Source organism: Ambystoma mexicanum, chromosome 9, assembly GCF_040938575.1.
Source record: "Ambystoma mexicanum isolate Mex_15411 chromosome 9, UKY_AmexF1_1, whole genome shotgun sequence".
NCBI classification, from domain to species: Eukaryota; Metazoa; Chordata; class Amphibia; order Caudata; family Ambystomatidae; genus Ambystoma; species Ambystoma mexicanum.
In genome coordinates, this window is record NC_090931.1 from 691894391 (window position 1) to 691917259 (window position 22869).

The window sequence follows — 22869 nt, forward strand, 5'->3', positions numbered from 1 at the left end:
CATACATTAAGTATATAATCTAAAGGAAGCTCATCATCTTTCTCTTGTTGGTACATTTTCTAGAGCTCTAAGCTCGCTAGTCACTTGTCTAGCTTCTTCCCAGTATATGTTGCATGCAAATATGTCGGCATATGCTGCAGAACTGCCTTCGATAGTGACCCTCTTTGTGGGCACCGCATAAATATTTTGTCTGCGGTTCCTTTAACCTATTCTGCACTGTACTGTCTAAGCTTAGGTGCATGTTTTGGCAATTGCTTGTAGAGATGCATGAGTGGAGTAACATCCGCCATTCTTAATCCTTCACTATTAACTTACTAGCACTTGTTTGCTTTGATCACAGGTTTAAAAACACATTTCAAAAGAACCACACCATATGAGCGAGCACCAATCGTTGCAAGCTCCAATCCTGTCCATCACAGTTTTACTTTAATCTTGCTAAAAAAACAACCATCAAATACAATTAAAAAACAATTGGATTTCTTTTTCAACTTCACACTCCTCTATTGATCGTCAATTTTTTCTTTAACTATGACGTCATTATTTTTTTCCAAAACCACATAAAATAAACAGACAAACTTGACCGGTCACATAAATCTCATACGATCTTCTCTCTAAGACTCGTCTTGGGCTCTAAAAAATACTTCATGCGAAGTGTAAATTAACCTCTTCAAATCTGCCTTTAATCAGACCTGTTTTCTACTTTGTTCCACTATGGGACTTTGGGTTCAAATTTCTTCTAACATTCTTTAAAGCTCAGGTATAGGGCGTATCCTCTTTATCGTGGCCTCCCACATGAAATTCCTTATTATATTGTGTATGAGTGCGGCGGTAAGGGGTTAAGGATGCCGGGGCCAATAACCCCTTACCGACGCATTACGAGGTTCCCTCACGGGATCTGCACAGAACGTCTGGTCAGACCAGACGTCCTTGGCACGTCCTGCAAGGGGACCAGGGAGCTAAAAAAGGGGCCCGTTAGCAGCTCCCTCCCCATTCCCATTGAGCCCTATGGGGGCTCGAATGGGAATGGGGAAGGGTTTTTTGAATAGGGACTTACCGGGTCCTCCAAGGTTGTAATGACCCGGTAAATACCCATTCAGAGAACCCGGACATGACTTTGGAGGCAGCCATGGCGCTAATAGCACCATGGCTACCTCCAAACTCGTAATAACCCCCAATATCTAATTCCCCAAATATATATATATATATATATATATATTTACACTCTTACTCTTGCGTTATATTTATCCCGCCTCCCTCCGTTACTCTCCTTTATTTTACTACGCATGCATCAATTTGCCACACTCCTCAATTTCAACTCACCATTTGCATATTTTCTTCTTCGGACCGTCGGGATCATACGCCTCTGTTACCGCCTCTTCAAACTGTTTTCCATTCCGCACTTCGTAGAAGTGGGAGGGGATTCTTATGGAAACTAAGGGGACCTGTCACACCCTCCTTGCAAGGATTTTTTTCAATTACACTAACCACTATCTACGGGGAGCTTCACATCCTGTCAGCCGAATGGCAAAGGTCGTGCGATATTACTGAGACTATAAACTTTACTTATGTCGACAGTTGATGAATTTTTTAAAGAACCATCCTCTCTCTCTGCCACCAAGTGAACTGGGCTTCCCAGCCCTTTAAGATGAGGAGCAATACCCTAGAGATGGATGGGGATGCAGATTTTATTCGTACATCAATAAACAAGAAGACTCAGGTAGTTTGGCAAAAGGGAGTCCGTTTTAATATCAAAGGTCTAAAACAGGGAGTGCAACGAACATCAGCATTCACTCGATCCTGTAGTGGAGGTCCCAGACATGGCCTGCACCCCTGCTCCACATTTCGAGATGCCAGCAAAGTACTCAGAAAGATATGTGACGTAATAGGAGCAGCTGAACCAACAGAGAGCTGCAGTGGACTTCTGCCCTGTGTACGTTAGAAGATCAGTACCTGTTGAAGTGCCCATACCCAGACAGCCCTGGGCTGCACGGTACCCAATCAGACAACCATACCTGCCATTGGTACGAAACGACGAGTATTTACAGACTGTCCACGAGGAAACCCTGAAGGCCTTAATGGAAGGCCAATGGAAATAGACTAAGGGCCTAGGCAGCCCCGAGAAAAACCAGAAGTGGCTACTGAAAGCTAGCATGCCCGTACCAGTGACTGCTAGAATAAATGTAATGGACAGAGAGGATAGATAAAGTTAAAACGTAAGGAAACGTTGCCACGAGACAAGATAGAAGCAACCACCCTATCGAATGTGTGTAAATAAGCTTGAAACGCAAGATGCTCAGAAATCGATACTGCCTGCAATGCTTAGTAGAAGAATAGAGTGGCAAGCGCCAACCATATATCTACCTCAATACAGCACAATGTACATGTGCAACTCCATTTTCTGAAAGCAGAAGTGTACCCAGGCGGGCAGAGGCCTAACAGGCCGAGTTTCAAGACCTGACAGAGGCTAGGGAAGAAGCAGGATCGAAACTTAGCAAAGAGAGGCTCATGCCGGGGAAAGCAAGGTCAACCAGAGAAGGGAGGTGAGCATGAGCCCACGAGACTCCTGCTTCAGAGCACGCCAGCACGCCCGTGAAGGTCAAGATAAGAGAGGCCCATGCAGGTGGCCAAGCGAACACAGAATTAAATACACGAAAAGATAGAAAACTAAAGCAGATTCATGGTGAACTAGCACGTGACCAGCCAGGCGCGAAGATGTACCACCGCCTGATGTCATCCAGAACCCGAGGATGCCATAACTTTTCCTGATAAGAGACTACAGATTTGAGGCCATACCCAGCCAACTAATTGACACATAGCCCTAAAACACTGATTGATGGAAAGGAAGAAGGGTGAATCTTGGGACACTAGGCACCTGGGTGTCTATTCTGCATGCTGCTAATTAAAGTGAAGATTTATGTTTAGGGGTGTAACTTGCCCAATCATGATAGACCATGTAATCTAGGGTCCTATAGACACTGTGACCAATGAGACGTCGTACTTGTAGTGACGTCAATCACATGTGTTGTAGAGGGATGGGCATAGACGCCCACCCGATAAGAGTTATCCAATCCAATTGCTTTATTTCCATATACAGATATAACACCTATACTTAAGTTACCTTTCCTAACCAATTATTCTGCATGATGATTTTTTATGGAAGTAGACGTCAATGATGACAAAGTTTGCCCATAAAAATGGCTGTTGTACTGAAGTTCGAGGAAGTCTGGGGTGAGGCAGGTGTTTGTGATGCTGCTGATCTCCATATGCTGATGTATGTACCATTAAACGCACTTCCCTTTGCCAATTTACTGAGTCCTGATTATTGAACCTGGCTGGAGTATGTGAATCCTGCACTCTGTCCTTGCATGGTGCAGCTATCTTGTATTACTAGTTTTCGATGGTGAGTACTGACCAATGGGCCCGTCAGTAATTTCCTGTCCTCATCAACAATTGGTAGCAGAGGATGGTTACGGCCATCGATTAGTGATAATCGATTGATATAGTTATAAAACACCTTTTAAACTGACGGCACAAAGTAACTCTGGGCACTCGGTTACATCACAAGTCCTTTCGCCATTCCGGCTGAGTAACCTGAGAAGCTCCCTGTGGACAATGAGAGTGTAATTATTCCCAAAAATCTGCAGTGGGTCGGAAGGAACCCGCTTTTACAAGCATAACCCTTCTCATTCGCACGGGCAGCGGATTGAACGAAAACCATAAGAACTGGAAGAGGAAGGGGCGGTGATCTTGAAATTCCAGAGAGGAAAAGTGACGATCGGTGAGTGAAACGACGAAAACTCGTATGTTGGCAAAAGTCTTATAGGCCTTAGAGTAAGAAGGGGAAAGGTAACGGTGGGTGGTGGTGAAAAATAATATAGCTAGAAGTAGGAAAGACTGCACAAATATATATGGGATAAAGACCTAGGCACTTGATATCAAAACTGTAAAGAATACCGGGGGGGGCACCCAAGAGAAAAACGGTAAGGGATACCGGGAGGGCACCCGAGACAAAATCTGTAAGGGATACCGGGAGGGCACCCGAGAGAAAAACTGTAAAATTCGCCTTGTTCCTGCGCTTTAAAGAGTGGTCAGAAGGAACTTGAACCCAGAGGCCACAGAGAGGGGGACGCTAGGCTACGATGACGTTTAAAGACGTCATAAAGGGGTAGTTCAAATCCCATGTCGGGGTATTAATTAGAAGGCAGGTATATGTATGACCAGCTGGTGTCTGTCTAGTCTGTCAAGCGTATGTCATATATGTCCTGTGTATGCTGAATGTGGAATAATTGTGTTATCAAGTTAATGGCAATGCATTTTTGCTTTACGCGATTCTGTAAATGAGAGGGAATCGCCACTGAATAGATGCGTTTTGAGTAGAATTGTTGGTATAAAATTGCAGAAATATTGGATTGGAGCTTGCGTATGTGGTGCTCACTCATAATAGCGTAACATTGGAACACTGTACGATTATTGTTAGTGATGAAAGTGAGAATGGAAGAAATTGCCCCACTCGCACATTTGTGCAAGCAGTTGCCAAAGCACGCTACAAAACTGAAGAAATGTAGTCAAGAATGGGTTAAGGGCACCGCAAAAAAAATGTTTATGCCGTGGCCTCAAAATGGGTCATTGTCGAAGGCTGTTTTACAGCATATGACTACCTTCTTGCATGCCACATATAGCTGGAAGAAGCTCGAGAAACGCCTTGCTGTTCTCGAGCTATGGAAAATGTTTGAACAAGTGAAGGAAGAAGAGCCCCCCACAGATTGGATATTAAACCTATGCGCAGAGGTGGGTGAGACGCCTACCGCGCCACCTGCCCCGCCGGAACCAGTTACTGAAGAAAGTAAGTCAGAGGGTCTGTACCCACTAAGAGAACTGAAGGCAGACACAGGGTGTAGCAACCCTGCATATGAGTCACCTGCGTGTAGCAGTGACAAGACGAAAGAGAAGGAACAGGAAATTGAAACGGCCTCCACGATCCCGTGGGACAAAGAGAGGCGAGGTGAGGAAAGGAAGTATCAGGCACAAACATGTGCACCCCTCGACAGAGAGAGAGAGAGAAAGAAACGGAAAGGAAGCAATGAGTTAACATTTGCAAAGGACGAATGGATGGGAGGGCAGATATTATTGAAATTAGATGGAAAAGGAAGCGATGATGCAAGGCCGAGTGAACGGTCTGATGAGGTGAAAAGAAAGGAAAGTTAGAAAGAAGTGGAGATGAAGGACTAAAAGGCACGAAGGAAGGAAAGGTTGAGGCGGGAACAAATATATCGCGAACAGCAAGGAATACCACTCAGTCGCACACAATGCGCTGCCTATGAAAAGTACAGGCAGAACATGCTAAAGTTAGAGGAAGAGAAGTGAATGCAAGAAAGAAAGGTAAAAAAGCAAGAAGATGAGGAAGATACAAGGGCAAAGGAACATAGACATGAATGAATGAATGAGGGAAATAGACAAGGCTAGAGAGGAAGCGAAAAAGCAAAGAGAAATGGATGAGGAAGAAGAGTGTAAATGCAGGCAAAGGGCGCGAGATTTAGAATATTTGCAACGGCAAGTAGAAAAACCCAATCCTGTAGTAGGCTGGGAAGACATAGAGGAATTCTTTCCTGCAAATGATGTGGTACCAGGTACAAGCGGGACAGGTATTGATGATGACTTCGACACCAGAAGCATCGGGGAAGCGATTGATAAAATATATGATGTGATGGGCCTGGAATGAATCTGCCAAGAGGGAAGGGAAGATGAGCACTTGGCGAGCACCCAGCTATATGACACTGAGGATGCCACCCAAAGTAGTGGGAGTAGGGGACTGTCCATAGATAGACTCGAAGTCGAGCAGAACGAAGATGATACAAGAAGCTGTGTGAACTGGGAGTATTTAGAGTCTGACTCCGAAGGGGAAACGGACTAAACACTGTATGACGAAGGGAGACGGTGCGAAAAGCAGCACCCAGGGAACCGAGAGGTACCGATGGTCAGATGTTAGCGGATCCACAAGTAGGACACCGAAGTCCGCTGGACAGTCTAGCCGACATAAAGAGACACCCCACGGTCAGAGGGGGGCGTCAGCCCCTGCCTATGCGGACAGGCTAAGAGCATTACCAGGCAGGCGGCAAGGCGGAAACGCCACCCTGGCAAAAGACCAGAAAGATAGAGAGGACTGCGCATACCAATTCCCGCTATTAAAGAAAGGGGGAGCAAGACCGCAGTATATTCCTTGGCCGCACATGGACCGTGAGAATCTTAAAATTTCCCATGTTGGCGTCGGGAGCTGGGAAGTGGATACATGAATTAGAGAAACCATGGGCCGAAATCCAGTTGACGATTGGACATTATTGTAGATTGTTGCAAGAAAAGAATCGGAAGAAAGAGGCAACACGTAAGGGAGAGGAGGCGAAGCTAGTGCAAAGGAAGCTCTCAAAATACGCTCTCGGGGGAGCCATGTTGACAAGCCCAGTCGATTCGAGTGCACAACGTGCAACTGAACCGCCGTAGACCAATCAGGGTAATGTGGAATTTTACCCAAGAGGGAGAGGTTTTGGAGGAAGAGGATGGCAGAGTAATCAGGGAGGGTTTCGAGGTAACCAAGGAGGTTATCAAAATGTTCAACTTGGTGTTCAGAATGCACAGATGGGCCGTCCAAGCATGCCAGATGGACACATGACCCGACCACTGCCAGCGTGCTGGCTATGTGGAATGACAGGACATATGGCGCGCATGTGCAGAAGCCAAGGAATGTGGCAGAACAACCATGGGATGGGGGCAGGCATGGTGAATCAACCTATTACCCCACAACAGGGCAATGTACAAAACTATACTGTGCAGCAGCAGGCACCTAGTTCACAGCAATGTGTGCAGCAAGTAGTCTAGCCACAGAACATGGGCAATGTGCCGCAGGGACAACCCCAGCAGGCACTGCTGCAAGTGGCTCCGGGCACTAATTCAGATGGAGGAAACCCACAGGTATACAATGGACCGAACCTATACATGAAATAGGATGGCTCACAGGGGACTCTGATGTGTTCTATCCTATCAGTGACACCAGACCCTCACAGGGAACCTAGGGTAAATGTCACCATAGGGGGGAAAGAATATTCCTTCTTAGTTGACACGGGTGCAACGCGCTCGCGCATACGGAAAGGCAAGTTTCCCTTGTCCGGCGAGGCAATAGACACCAGAGTTTTACTGGAGCTCAAAGCACAGTTCCCTTTACTGATGCACTCCCAGTCTCTGTGGGGGAGCGCGAAATGAATGTACCGTTATTGTATTCACGTCAGTCCCCTGTAAATATCATGGGTCGGGACTTGATGCAAAGTTGAATATGACCATCTCGTTCACTGAAGATGGCATAGTGTGCTCAACACCAGGAATGCATTATTCAAACGTGTGCGAAATGATCAGAGCATATTCTGGACATGCAGCTATGAGAGCTGTACTGCTGGAGCCAGAAGTATTCGCATTTGGGATACGAGTACTCATGGTGGGGATACCAGACCTCGCAGAAAAAACTATGAGAACTCCGGATGAGTTTCTATTCAGACCAAGAATACCCATGCACGAAGAGGAGGGACAACTATTTCCCTTAATGATACACTCTGCCGCAGTGCGAGGAAAAGTGGTATTGGTTGAGGGATGCGACGATGAGGGCAGACCATGGTGTGCGATAGTCACCATCGAAGAAAGGTATCGAGTGACTGACATCACCGATGACGATCTGTTTGAAGAACACCCCGACCTGGAAGAGACGTGGGTGGAAGTGAGTCTAATATATTGGGTCAAAATGATCAGGCGGGAGGTACCGCAGAGAATGATGCTAGCTTTAGTACGTCCAGAATACTTCGATGGTGACATGGCCCAGGTGCCAACCAAAGTGTGTACTACAGGACCCTATGACGTAGGTCTCCTGAAAGGAGCTGTGAAGTAAAAATTAAGTTGAAACCAGGAGCAATTCTACCACGAGCTTGATAATATCCTACGTCCAGAGAAGCGGATGAAGGGATTGCCAAAACAATCTCTGCCATGATGGAGCAGGGCATCCTGGTGATGTCAGAATCACCTTGCAACACAGTGATTTATCCCGTCAAGAAATCAAAGGGAGGGTCTTGGCGTTTAATCCAGGATTTACGAGCCCTAAACGACATAGTCGAAGCCGAATTCCCTCTAGTCCCGAATCCATCCACAATCCTGTGCAGCGTACCCACTGAGGCGAAATACTTCACGGTGATCGATTTGAAAAATGCATTATTCTTGGTTCCATTGCACCGTGATTCACAAGACCTGACATCGTTTACTTTCACGCAAATGCGCCTGAAAAGCACAAGGTTGCTACAGGGGTATTGCGAGTCTCCATCTATTTTCAACAGAGTCCTGCAAAGGGACCTAAGCAATATTGTGGTGGACAGTGTTGTGTTGCAGTATGTAGATGACATTCTAATCTGCAGCACCACTGAAGAGTAATGCAGGCGTGACTCTGTCCAGCTATTGACCATATTGGCTGAGAAGAGATACAAAGTAGACAAAGACAAGCTACAGTACTGCCAACAGGAGGTGTTATACAAAGGGCAGCTAATCTCACATGAGGGGAAAAGGGTAACCGCAGAAAGGGCCAAGGCTATCATGAACACGGCCAAGCCGTGCACGATAAAACAAATGCAAAGCTTCCTATGCCTGTGCAACTATGTCAGAGCATGGATCTTTGACTACAGCTCATATACCAAGCCTTTGTTGCAGGCCCTTAAAAAGACCCAGGCGACGCAAGAAGATATTGAATGGAATCAAGGAATGGAGAAAGGGTTCACAGAACTTAAGGGGGCAATTTGTAATGCCCCAGTTCTCGGGATTCCTAATTATGCTGAGGAATTCTATCTGTTTTCTCATACCGATGGCAATTTTATGATGGCAGTGCTCGCGCAGCGAACCTCACTGGGTTATAAACCCCTAGCATATTACAGTGGGAGTCTGCACCCGGTCATGAAGGGCTACTTAACAAAATCTAGCTGCCGCCGCGTTTGCCAGTGAGAAGGCGTCATCCATTGTGATGGGGTGTTCCATGACACTATATGTTGAGCACTCGTTATTCGCCATACTGGAAAAGTCAAAGGGCACGCTGACTTCTCAGAGAGCATCAGCCTACAAGGTGATCATCTCTAACCCATCGATCAAAATAGTGCGATGTAAAACTGTGAACCCTGCTATGTTTATAGCTGAGCCAGTCACAGAGGGAGAACCTGTGCATGACTGTGCGAACTATGAGGAATTCTATGATGAGATCCCCAGGGTAAAGGAAAATGCCCTGGCCGGTGGAGAGATCGTCTTTATTGACAGGTCTTTGAGAATCGACCAAGAAGATGGACAAAGATATACAGACGTGGCCGTAATCAAACACATGGCAAATGGAGAGTTCCGAGTACTTGTCAGTGCACGAACACCATCTCAATATTTAGCGCAGGCTGCAGAGCTGGTGGCACTGATACTCGCCATTGAGAACCATGCAGACCAGGAAGTAACAGTGTACAGCGACTCCGCCTATGTGACGTTGACAGTACACGCAGGATTAGCATGCTGGAAAAGGAGGGGCTACCTCTGAGCAGACGGCACGCCAGTGTAACATGCAGCCTTACGCAAACGTATGGCATCCAAAACTGAAACAATCATGGACGTGGAGGTGGCACGTACCCATGAAAGAATGATGGTAGCACGAGCCACACCAGAGGCTTATAGCAATATGGGGCAGTCACAGTTAATGGAGCTCCAGGGGGAGGCACTTCAGAAGGAGAAAAATTTATGGAAGCATTGAGGGTGTTCTTTAAACCCCTCAGACGGATTGTGGAGGCAAGACAGCACTCGTAAACCAGTAATGCCTGTTGCCCTTCTAAAGGTAGCTCTAGAACAGATCCACTACCCTTTACACCTGTCGAGAGAAAATCTTGCTGCAACTCTCTCTGAAAACTGGTTTATACCGAATTTAGCAGAGCATGTGGCATTGTTTATGGTAAATTGCATTATCTGCCAACAATTCACCTCTGGGCAACCATTAAAGGTAGTGAGAGGTGTCATCCCTAGACCAAATGGACCTTTCGATCGCCTGCACATCGATTATGTTGATAGAATTCAGGTGTGTAATGGGTACAGGTATTTACTTGTGGTGGTGTGTCCCTTCTCCAGGTGGGTAGAAGCAGGTCGATGCTGCCTGTGCTGCTAAATTCCTGGTGAGGGAGGTCTTCCCTAGATGGGGGATGTGTGAGGTTATGAGCTCAGACAATGGGCCTCATTTCGTAAACACAGTGTTCAAATAGATTAGTTCTTGTCTGCTTATCATCCAGAGGGAAATGGGATATGTGAACGAATCAACGGCTTGCTTAAGGAAAGGATAGCCAAGTTGAAACTCACATTAAGAAAGGGATGGATGCAATGCCTACCACTGGCATTGTATGCTCTTCGGAACCAACCAGGCTCCGACCATCATCTTACGTCACACGAAGTGGTCACTGGGAGGAGAATGAGAACCCCTCTTACCCCCCAAGATAGAGCCAGATCTGATGCCCAATCTACTAGGGAGGTTCTGGGAGAAGAAATTAAGGTGTACCTTGACTATAGCCATAGCCAGCACCTCTATCATTTCAGGCCAGCTGCAGCGATGGCGGAAAGGGGATAACACAGCACGAATCACAACAGATAGTGCTGATGAAGACACAACTCTCAGCCTTAACGTACCCCCTGTCTTCCCGGGGGACAGAGTTCTAGTGAAGAACTTTACGAGAAAGAAATGGGACGAACCAAGGTTTAACGGCCCCTTCATCATAGAGGACTGCACCCCGTCCGCTGTCAAGCTTGTGGGAAGAAGAGCCTGGATCTTTCTGAACGATGTCAAACCCTTTGTAGAGGAAAGCCTTCCTGTTGCACTCAACAAAGAAGAACCGACAGACAAAGAAGACGAACCGCAGGGCGTACAGGCAAGATCTATGGCGAGGAAGAAGGACGCATGAGCAGACAAGTAATGAGAAAGCAAGAAAAGTGAATCTTGTAAAACAAGACATTTCCTCAAGCCAAGTGAAAAGTGTCAAAAGAACAAGCACAAACAATCAATATAGCCTACAAAGAACGTTGTGAAAATTGTGTCCACGATTGAACTTTGTCATGCACGAAAGAAACAATAATAAGCAAGCAAACACTCTCTGCAGCCAAAAGTGCAGGGTAAATGAAGAAAATCACGCATTCATATCGGCAAAAGCGTTAATCTCATGAACATTTAAAACCGCACAAAGCATTCATAAGCCTAAGACTCTGGTAAGCAACAGAACTGGACATTCCTGAGAACTGAAACTGTTATCCTGAAGGACCCAGCATAAAGACTTTGTTCACGATCACATGGTTCGTCCCTGCAGAAGCCTCAAGTGGGATGTGCTCACCTATTTTCAACTAGTTGTATTGTCCTATCCGTTACTTATAGGCAGAGAAGCCAGCGTTACTGAATTCATTCAAGACCCTGCGAACAAGAAAATAATCCGACAAGTACACACAGTCATAACAAAAACTTTAATCACACTGCCCGAACATAGTGGAAAAGACACAGATGCCTCCACCACAGGTTATCATTGACGAGATCACCTACACGTTGTTCTTCCGGATCATAGAAGAGTATCCAGGACTCGTTGGAAGAACCACTGACACCCTATCCTTCATCAGAGATCCACAAAACAATTATTTCCTCAACCAAGTGTGGTACAGGTTGAACCACGTGGTTGAAACTCACGCAGCAGGAAAGTGCAAAACTTGTTCGCATAAAAAGAAGGGACTGTGATCAGGACCCAGCGAATGAGGCAAATGCCCCTATCACCTGAAGATACACGGCTGGCACTTAACGTTTTGCTTGGGGTTAGTCACAGACTATCCGGAAATGGTGGGGAGACCTGCAGATGTGGATGTCATCACCTTTCTTAGGAATCCGGCCAACATCCCACACATAGGCGCACTCCTCCAAGGCATCATGCTCCAAGTGGAGCAGTCCAATTTCCAGTGAGAATTCCTGAGGAGATTTCAGTGAGACTATTGGACGAGAGACAGATCAAAGGGGAAGAACGGATAGCACTGAAAGAAAGGCCTGTGACTTCAGAGGCAAAGACCCTGAACAAATGTCATTGACACCCGCAGACAGTCGCTACGCTTTTCGAGTTTTCTTTCATCTCATCAAAAACTTCCCGGAACTAGTGGGAAGACCCAGCAATGTCGACATACCCACCTTTCTTAATGATCCATCAAAGACTGCCCAATTAAACAGACTCCTAAGGGCTATGCATCACAACTAAGGAGCAACTATGGACATCCACTGCTAAGAAGAGCATTAGAATGGGGCCTTCCAAAATAATCCTTTTCATCATCCCTAGCCAGGGACACAGCAAGAAAACGAAGACACAGTTCTTCATACTTTCAACCTAGGCAGGTCGAGAAGAGCAGAAACAAGGATAACAACATCTTGTTCTATTTTTTCTTTTTTGTGTTCATCCTCTCTTGCAGTGGAGTAAATGGGGGAGAGAGAGACTGTTCAGCGACTTGACCTCGAAGGACCAAGTGAAAGGAACAAAGACCCGAACTTCACTGCCGTGTTTACCGTCTTCAACCTTTTTCTTATTTTGTTTTTCCTACCTCCTCATATGTTCACTTTAATTTTTATTTTTGTTTTTCTTTTTTCAATGGTTTATCTATGCATGATTTGTAACGAATCCATTTTTATGGAGTCACTGCAAACAAATTCCTGCATTTTCTCAGGGCCAAGACGAAATGGGAAGGGGCCCTGGGGATGCGTTGTATACACAAATGCAGGAAGAATGTGATGTGCTAAAAACGGTAGTCTAACCTTTTTCCATAGTATAACAAAGGATCTGTACTCCATAACTAGAGACTTCCGTCATTGCTCGCAAGAGGGGGGACATTAAACTGCACCCGTCACTTTAATGTTTGCTGAACTTTTTAAGTAACGAAATCAAGATAAGAAAAGAAATAAACTATTGACTATGGACTTGTTCGAGATGGGGGCCCAAAACAGTAATTTAGTTGTGCCACCAGTGGATGGGCGCCCCTGCTTTCCTGGAAGGAGGTGCTGCAAACTGTCCTTCAAGGCAATCATATGTATATGTATAGTGATTATAGTAGTATTTTTGTCATTAACAATCAGAACTGCATTTTTTATTGGTGCACGAAGCATCCCAATGTCCGTGCATCCACCAGGTAATGAGCGTCTGGGCCCCACAAAGGCACCCAGACCTTATATTGTCATCCCTGTTCCAAGAAAAATTGATGATAAAGCAAATGATTTACAGTTGAATTTAATTAGCAGTGATATGGATGCACCTGAAATTATGAATGACGAGAAAAGCTGGAGACAGGGTCAGCACGGAATGAATGATAACATAGCACTGTCCACAGCACACACCCACACACTGAGTGCACACAAGCAAGGGCAAGTGTCAATGGCTGTGAGACCCCAGGCCGAACCGACAGAAAACAAAAAGATTCCTGTGAAACGAACAGCTCCAGAGAACAGAGAACCAAGAGAGCAACAAGACAGAGATGGCATGACAAAATCCCTCAAGAGAACAGAGGAAGCCACAAAAGAACTCATGGGGAAGACACATGCAGTAGTCAAGTATGTGTTTCCGCTCATACTAAGAGCAAAGAAACTACATGAGGAGCTGAGCAAGAAAAATGCAGCAACTGTGATAACGAGCACTCCTGCTCCAACACCAGAAATAACGACCAAACTTACGACACTGCCACATGTTGGAAGGATGATGAGCCACATGTGGAAGGAGGTCTATGAAAGAATGCACGAGGGAAGAAGAAGAAACACAAGACCTCCCCATAGTACTGCAGGGCAGGAAATTAAACCTGCCCCTCCAAAGATAATACCCGAAAGCCTGCCGGAACGGAAGAGCAATACAGATGCATTCAGAGACATAGTGATAGCTAACTACCGAAAAACACTAAGTATCAAGAGAAGTCCATATGAAACCGATAATGAGCTAAACAACAGCCCATCTCGGAAACAACGTATGGTACCAGCACATGAAGGAAGTAGGACGTAGGCAGTCAGAAGGAGAATGCTTCGTCTGTACGTTACTGCCATACAGCATGGGAAAATCCAAGATCTTCGTGGCTGTAGAGATCAATGTCCCCACAGCCCACTGCATGTCACATGTGGCAATGTGCAACACCAGAGGACAATATATGGGAAAAGACGCCTCGTTGATATGGGCCAACGACAAGGACTACCCTGATGAAGACGGGTTTGTCCAGGACATCAAAACAAGAAACAGGACGCACACCAAGAATCACGTTATTAGATATGAAAACTCTGATGTCAAAGAATCAGGAATAAGGTGGGAAATAAACTCTCAAGACTGAAAGTCCAAGGAAAAACGGCAGAAGAAGCTCAAATATGGCTGAACCGGAGACAAATGCAGATCTGGGGATCAGTAGTTTCCCCTAACGGATGGGAGGAAGGAGTCATAATCTGCCGAGCTTGGATGGTCCTTGGAGCCTGCAAAGAAGCATTAGAAAACTTACAGAGGTTATGTAAACCTCTATGGCCAAAGTTGGTGAAGCTGTTAACATGGGTCAAAGACAGGGTAGGGCCACTGCCATTAGTACCGTTGGAGAACCCGAAACTGTGCTTTAGAAGTAATGGCACAAGGAAAATCGTCGAGAATCAAAACTGTGGACGAATATATGAGGCACCAGGAATGGCACAAGAAACCGCAGTCCTGATGGACCACTATTGGGCGTTTGGATCCAAAGCATACATAAGACTGCCAAAAAATTGGGGGGCATATGTACATTGGTCAATGTCCATGTTCCCGCACTGGTGATTCCAAAAAACAATCTGAATCTGGACAGCTTCCCGAAAGCAGATGCTCATCTGAGAAGGAGGAGATCTGCAGAGCTGATATCCAGAATGAAGAGAGAAAACTACTTTTCTGCCAAATCAGAAGAAGCATGCTATGCGATTCCATACGAACACAGGCTGTTCAGCCTCACTTCAACAGTATTCACCACAATGCTCCTGCCACACATCCAAATTGGAGTGAATGCTAAATGGTTGCAGATAACCAGATGGGAGTTACTACAGACCATCAACACCACAATAAAAGGATTCAATGCAATCAAATAAGAGCTGAGAGCGGTTAGACTGATGACCCTCCAGAACAGATTTGTGCTTGACATGATCGCAGCAATGGATGGAGGTGTTTGTGCAAAAATCGGAGTATCATGTTGCACATTTATACCATCGCATGATGAGGAAAATGGAACCCTCACAGAGGCCATAAGCATGTTGACAACTTTAAAAAACCAGATGACTGATGAAACGGACGAAGTGGATGATGACAGTTGGTTTGGGCACCTATTCTCATGGGTCCCGCAATGGATGGTTTATATATTCAAGTTCATGGGACCCTTGCTAGCTATGGTACTGCTAGGTTTCTGTGTTATCAAGATAATCATCACTCAATGCCAGAAAACTACAAAGAGAGCCATTGGGATGAAAATTGTGGTCGATGTCGAGCCAGGCTGGAAACCCAGAGACCTGACAGATGAAGAAATAAAGGACTTTGTGAAGGCCAGTGAATTTGCACCAGAGGGAACTAAATTCACTTATCCCAAGAAACGAAAAAGGTATGAAGGCAAATTGATTTACTGCAGTCCAAATGGACAATGCCAGTTGATGACCTGGAACAAAGATGAGCATGTGAAAACTGCAGGAAGCTTGAAAGGGGTGATAAAGATATGGAAAGAAGAAGCAGAAGTGGTCGATGAACCGACCAGAGGGGGGAGTGTAGAGGAGGTCCCAGACATGGCCTGCACCCCTGCTCCACATTTCGAGATGCCAGCAAAGTACTCGCAAAGGTATGTGACGTACGAGGAGCAGCTGAACCAACAGAGAGCTGCAGTGGACCTCTGCCCTGTGTACGTTAGAAGATCAGTACCTGTTGAAGTGCCCATAACCAGACAGCACTGGTCTGCACGGTACCCAATCAGACAACCATACCTGCCATTGGTACGAAACAACGAGTATTTACAGACTGTCCATGAGGAAACCCCGAAGGCCTTAATGGAAGGCCAATGGAAATAGACTAAGGGCCTAGGCAGCCCCGAGAACAACCAGAAGTGGCTACTGAAAGCTAGCATGCCCGTACCAGTGACTGCTAGAATAAATGTAATGGGCAGAGAGGAGAGATAAAGTTAAAACATAAGGAAACGTTGCCATGAGACAAGATGGAAGCAACCACCCTATCGAATGTGTGTAAATAAGCCTGAAACGCAAGATGCTCAGAAATCGATACTACCTGCAATGCTTAGTTGAAGAATAGAGCGGCAAGCGCCAACCATATATCTACCTCAATACAGCACAATGTACACGTGCGACTCCATTTTCTGAAAGCAGAAGTGTACCCAGGTAGCCAGAGGCCTAACAGGCCGAGTTTCGCAACCTGACAGAGGCCAGGGAAGAAGCTGGATCAAAACTTAGCAAAGAGAGGCTCATGCCAGGGAAATCGAGGTCAACCAGAGAAGGGAGGTGAGCATGAGCTCACGAGACTCCTGCTTCAGAGCACGCCAGCCCACCCGTGAAGGTCAAGATAAGAGAGGCCCATGCAGGTGGCCAAGCGAACACAGAATTAAATACATGAAAAGATGGAAAACTAAAGCAGATTCATGGTGAACTAGCATGTGACCAGCCAGGGGCGAAGATGTACCACCGCCTGATGTCATCCAGAACCCGAGGATGCCATAACTTTTCCTGATAAGAGATTACAGATCCGAGGCCATACCCAGCCAACTAATTGACACATAGCCCTAAAACACTGATTGATGGAAAGGAGGAAGGGTGAATCTTGGGACACTAGGCACCTGGGTGTCTATTCTGCATGCTGCTAATTAAAGTGAAGATTTATGTTTAGGGGTGTAACTTGCCGTATCATGATAGACCATGTAATCTAGGGTCCTATAGACACTGTAACCAATGAGACGTCGTACTTGTAGTGACGTCAATCACGTGTGTTGTAGAGGGATGGGCATATATGCCCACCTGATAAGAGTTATCCAATCCAATTGCTTTATTTCTATATACAGATATAACACCTATACTTAAGTTACCTTTCCTAACCAATTATGCTGCATGATGATTTTTTATGGAATTAGACGTCAATGATGACGAAGTTTGTCCATAAAAGAGGCTGTTGTTTTGAAGTTCGAGGAAGTCGGGGGTGAGGCAGGTGTTTGTGATGCTGCTGATCTCCATATGCTGATGTATGTATCATTAAACGGACTTCCCTTTGCCAATTTACTGAGTCCTGATTATTGAACCTGGCTGGAGTATGTGAATCCCGCACTCTGTCCACGCATGGTGCAGCTATCTTGTATTACTAGTTTTCGAGGGTGAGTGCTGACCAATGGGCCCATCAGTAATTTCCTCTCCTCGTCAACACTCCTCTTACTCAATTTATCTTAGCAGAAACAGAGGTTATATAATATAAAATCATCATCAGTGATGTGTTGACCTATGTCACTACCTACGTGGCAAACTACAAAACCTATCGAGAAAAGTGATAGGGTATAAGTGAATATCTAAGTATAAGTTCCATAACAGTATAGAACTGTGAAGGAGAGTGATAGGGTACTTAACATCAGGTGGGGCAACTAAGCCCTGCCTTCAAAGTGGTCACTATGAACGTCACTAAATACACAACGTTCCATTAGCTACACAAACTATAGGACCCTTGATCACATGGTCCTCTACAATTGGTTGGCTTCTAACCCCCGTCAGTACTTTTCCACCTACGTCTGGCAGCATGCGGACTGCACATCCAGGAACTAGTGGCCTCATCTAAACACTAGCTTCCCACCAATCCATCATCACCTCAATGGTCCAGTGTCAATTAGTGCTTTGAAGTTTGGCCTTGAGTTTTTACTGTGCTCTGAGAATCTTTAAGGAGTGCAGGCACAGCCTGTCCTTGTGCGTAGGTGTGACCACCTCGATCGTCCACCTTCCTTCTTCCACTTAACTGGACACCATGAAATCGAGCCTTTTTGTGTATTTAATATTATTTTCTAATAGTCCTTTGACGTCTTTGTTTTGCTCAAACCTTCTGAACAGGAGTCTCTGTTCTTTCACACAATTTGTATCCAATGTCAACCAATTCCTGTTTGATAAGACTTTGGCTTCTTGACTCATTCAACTCCTTCTGCTGAGATTTCATTTGTAATTTAACTGCTTTTAACTGCGACACACTGAGGTGAGGCCTTCTTGTTAATGTTCAGCACTGCTTTATAATGCATAGTGAAAACATCCATCTTTTACTTGTCCATATGCATCAATATATATATTGGCGCTTAGCTCAATCTATTTACTATAAGGCTTGAAGCTAGCTTTCAAGATTACTTTGCTGCTTGCGTTTCTGTTGCATCTGTACATGTTTAAACTAGCTTAATATCTTCATCTGTTTATGTGGCATAAGCTTCTTCATCCCGATTCCAAGATGTCACTTATCCTTGATACTTTCTTGATGTGGTATAGAACATCTGCATTCTCTGGTCTCTGCATCTCTTCTACGTGCATCAGTTCAGGTCAGTTGTGACATCACCATTCATCTTTGCCCTTCATCTTCTCTGCTACTTCAGGAATCTCATTCAAATGGCCATCATATTGTCTTGCTTGCTGGTAGAGTTTTCTCAATGGGTACATTGCCTCCCAGATTCTCTTTGGTATGGGTAATTCATTTGGGTACTTCACAGAGTCCATGCACTGCTCTTTGCTGGTTCAATTGTTCCGCATACGTCACATACTTTGGTTCCCACTCTATAGGTAATAATGGTGGGGCAGTTGGAGGGGGTTACTTGGCTCCTTTTCTACAACCCTTCCACACATGACAGACACAATGCTATGTATAGAATGTAAGTTCCATGTGGATATATCCTGTGGGCCAAATCACCAGAAAATCTAAGGTACGTTAGACAGAACATAAACTCCACATCATTTACTGGTCTACAACCATCCATATTGTAGAGTGATTTGTATCATTGGAGGTGCTCTGAAAACCTCATAGAGGCTCATAAATTGGTGACATAAAGAAATAATTTTTGGGCTGACTTCTTAAATACTCTGCATCCCAAATTCATGAACGAATATTCACATTTACAGTAAATACATATGAAAATTCATTGTGTGCTTTCCTTGAGCAGTATATTTCAAACTGATTGTGAATTACCCCCTTTTCTTTCTTCCAACTTTTTTTGGTTATTGTTTTTCAGAAACATAGATTGTGATGTGGTAATTAAAGTTTGCATTATTTTATATTTCATTATCCTTCATTAGTAACTGCAGTATAATCTTTATCTCTAGATTATTTGTTTGCATTCTTTCTGAAACTCTGGAGTCATCAAGAATCCCAAAACGTTTCGGTCCCTAGAATATATCAAAGTAGATATGGACCTAGAGGGCCAAATAGTGCGACAAATTAAAGATCATGCAGAAGTTTCATGTAACATGATTCAGACAGTAAGCATGGCCTATGGATAGCAATGGCGTCTAAAAGCCCAGAAGGCTTTTATGCATCCGAATTTGGGTGTTTACTTACCACTTCCTTTGCAGGTTGGAAATGTGTTGTCTTGCATCACAGCAAAGTGTTTTTTGCCCCCTCAGGAAGATCCCACAATTATTGTGAAGGGATAAAAACATGAAAGGCATGGATGTCTACTTTGCTAGTGGTGATCCACAATTGAAGAGGATTTCTGAAAAGTTGAATGGACTAAGCAAACGATGTATAACCATGTATTAAGGGGGGGGGAGGGTTGTGCCAAGTGATGCTGCCATTTGTTGCTATGTTAAGTGATGTTTCTATTTTTAATTTGATATTCAGCTTTATATCAAATTGAATTGTTCACATCAATTAGGGTGGTTTTTCAGAGGTTTCGGTCATTTTTGTCCATCTGGCTTAGATTCCAATGAGATTGGTTCTACATGCCGCCTCAACTACACATGGACCGTGTAGGATTTTGTGTTCTAATGGCAATGGCCCAAAACTATCTAAATCCACAGTTTAAAAAATTCAGACAGAAATCTTCTTACCCGCATTTTTGATTTGCATCGTCCGGCAAAAGCCATGTATGGGTCCACTTATCCTGGATAGGAGAAGGAGCAGAGGTTCTGAAATGCACTTTGTTCAGACTTGTAACATTCCATGAGTTAGTATTTTTTCCAGTCATAAGAGGACAGTTAGGAGCTAATGTACCAAAAATGTATCATGGGCACTCTTGGTTTTCAAAACCACAAAGAAGAAAAAAAGGCTATATTTGAAACAAAATAAGTTTAAAAATGCTAATTTAAACCCAGAAATATAAAAGCAAGAATACAATTAGAATTTTGAGAAATTGGCAAGGTGCCAACAATCTACGATTAGAAAACAGATTTACTGTTTTGGGAAATATATTCGAATATCTGCTGCTGTCATTTTACCCAACCAACTTAGTTCTTTCAGCTCTGCCCCACATGGATTCTGCACGTCAGGTCTTTTATAGCCATTGGGCAATGTCCTCTTTGAGCACACGCATGATCTTAGAATGGTTATTATGTAAACAATGGACGTGATTGACATTGTGATAGCATAGCCTTTAGTCTTAGTCTCCTCCCTACAACCCCTGTGTTGTTTAGTGCATATAATTCAAATGGAGCGATATATGACAACTAATGGCTTGAGATTGTGAGCATGAATAATAAATCAATAATTTCTCCATCTATCCATTTGCCAGGCTAGTATAGTGTCTGTGGGCCTCATAACGGTTGGGAGGCAGCCATGCCCTTAATACGGGCATGGCTGCCTCCAAACTCGGGTCCGGGTTCCCTGAATGGGGAAATACCAGGCCAATCCGACCTTGGAGGGCCCGGTATTTCCCCATTCAGGGAACCCGGACCATCCCCATTTGAGCCCCCATGGGGCTCAATGGGAATGGGTAGCATGCTAACAATGTGCCTGTTAATGAAGGGCCCGTTGTTAGCATGCTGAGCCACTCACGGGACCCGCGAGCGGACCTTGTAATGGGGCGGTAAGGGGTTAACGGCTCCGGCAACTTTACCTGTGCCGTTAACCCCTTACCGCCCACCTCGTAATGAGGCCCTATGTATCAAAGAGAATGCAGCATTTTCCCTTACTCAATGATTCCAGTGCAAGGTTAGAACATATTGTACTTTCAAAATGTGTGTACATTTTTTTTAAGTCATATTTGTATTGCACTCTCTGATATGCAAACATTTTTTAGGGGAAATCCGTACTCATTGCTACTTTGCTCTAGTGCAAAATGCAATGCAGTGTTGAACTTTAAACCTCTGATTTCAATGCTGGGCATGTTTCACATTGTGAACTGTAACACCACTGACAGAGCAGGCCTCACTAGTTGCACAGAGCTTTATGAATACATTGTTACATAAAACAAAGAAGCACATATTCAAATCAGTGTGTGTTCACATTCTACCTCGTGCTGTATTACCCACTTACCAATTGGGTCCCATGAGCCCAGAGTATGAGCAGGTCATCTTTAGCAGATGAAGCCATTGCCCACAGAAGAATGTTTGCATTGTCTTTAAACAGCTGCTCCCATTTTACAGTATAAAGAAATTCAACTTAGATGGGTCAGAGAACAAGGCAGCAGGCTGCCCTCTATCCATGCACAATTACGTAAACCATACCCATCACATTAAGGGCAAGATGTATGAATTCTTGTTAATGCTCCGCTGACATACCTGGAAAGTTTTTCATCCCCACTCGCCTATTCACGCTTACTCCCTTTAGTCAGGCAAGTGGCTCTTGCAACCACCTCGGGCAACCACACAACTCTCCAAGACACAATACAAACAACACAATCGCAGGCAGGACATTCCTTGATAAAGACTCGTTCCTTCATGTCTGAATGTATTTATTTAGTTGGTTTATTCTGTTATACATTTCTCTGAATACATATGTGTAAATAAAGATGATAAAAACAATCTAAGTCATGTCAATTGACATTGCTAAACATTACTAAGCATCAGGTGTAAAGTGCCCTGCTACTGTATGCTGGAATGTGCATATTGCGGGACATTGGGAGAAGCAGGCTGTTGCTCTTTTGGTGTTTCATACCACAACTCCCTCTCATAAGTCCTCTCCATTAAATATTCTTTTTAGGGCAGATAGGAATTGTAATATGAACATGTGATAAACAGTTGCGGAGTAGGGGCATTGCTTATCTGATTGCAAGTGGCTCAGGGGCAGATTGGAAAATGGTAACATTCATGTCACTTGATATTAATATATATTCAGAGTTTGGACGCAGAGTTTTGCAGTCTGCAGTGTTTGGAAGCCTGAAGTCTGTTTACTCCCTGCAATGTGTGCCTGCCAAGGAGGAGGAGGAAACTATAATTGCTCTATCACACCGCCGAGTGGCCGTAGAGTTTGGATGCCGAGTTTTGCGGTCTGCAGTGTTTGGAAACCCGAAGTCTGTTTTCTCCCTCCATTGTGTGCCCAGAAAGGAGGAGAAGGAACCTATAATTGCTCTATCACATAGCAGAGCGGCCACGGAATTTGGATGCAGAGTTTTGCAGTCTGCAGAGTCTGCGCCGACAAGCCGAATGCTTCAAGCCTGGGGCTCTGTGGCTGCAGCAAACAGTTGTTGATACTTCAGAATGTAAGTGGCTGTGGGCAGCGCTATATAACAATTTACAATCTAATTTGTCTGCTCACAGCTGAAACACCCCTGTTTTCCATCTCTGCTTGTTGCCGCGCTCCTGCTTATTTTCGATCAAAGGCAGATCACCAAATAATCATGGAACCCCTATAACACCAGTAC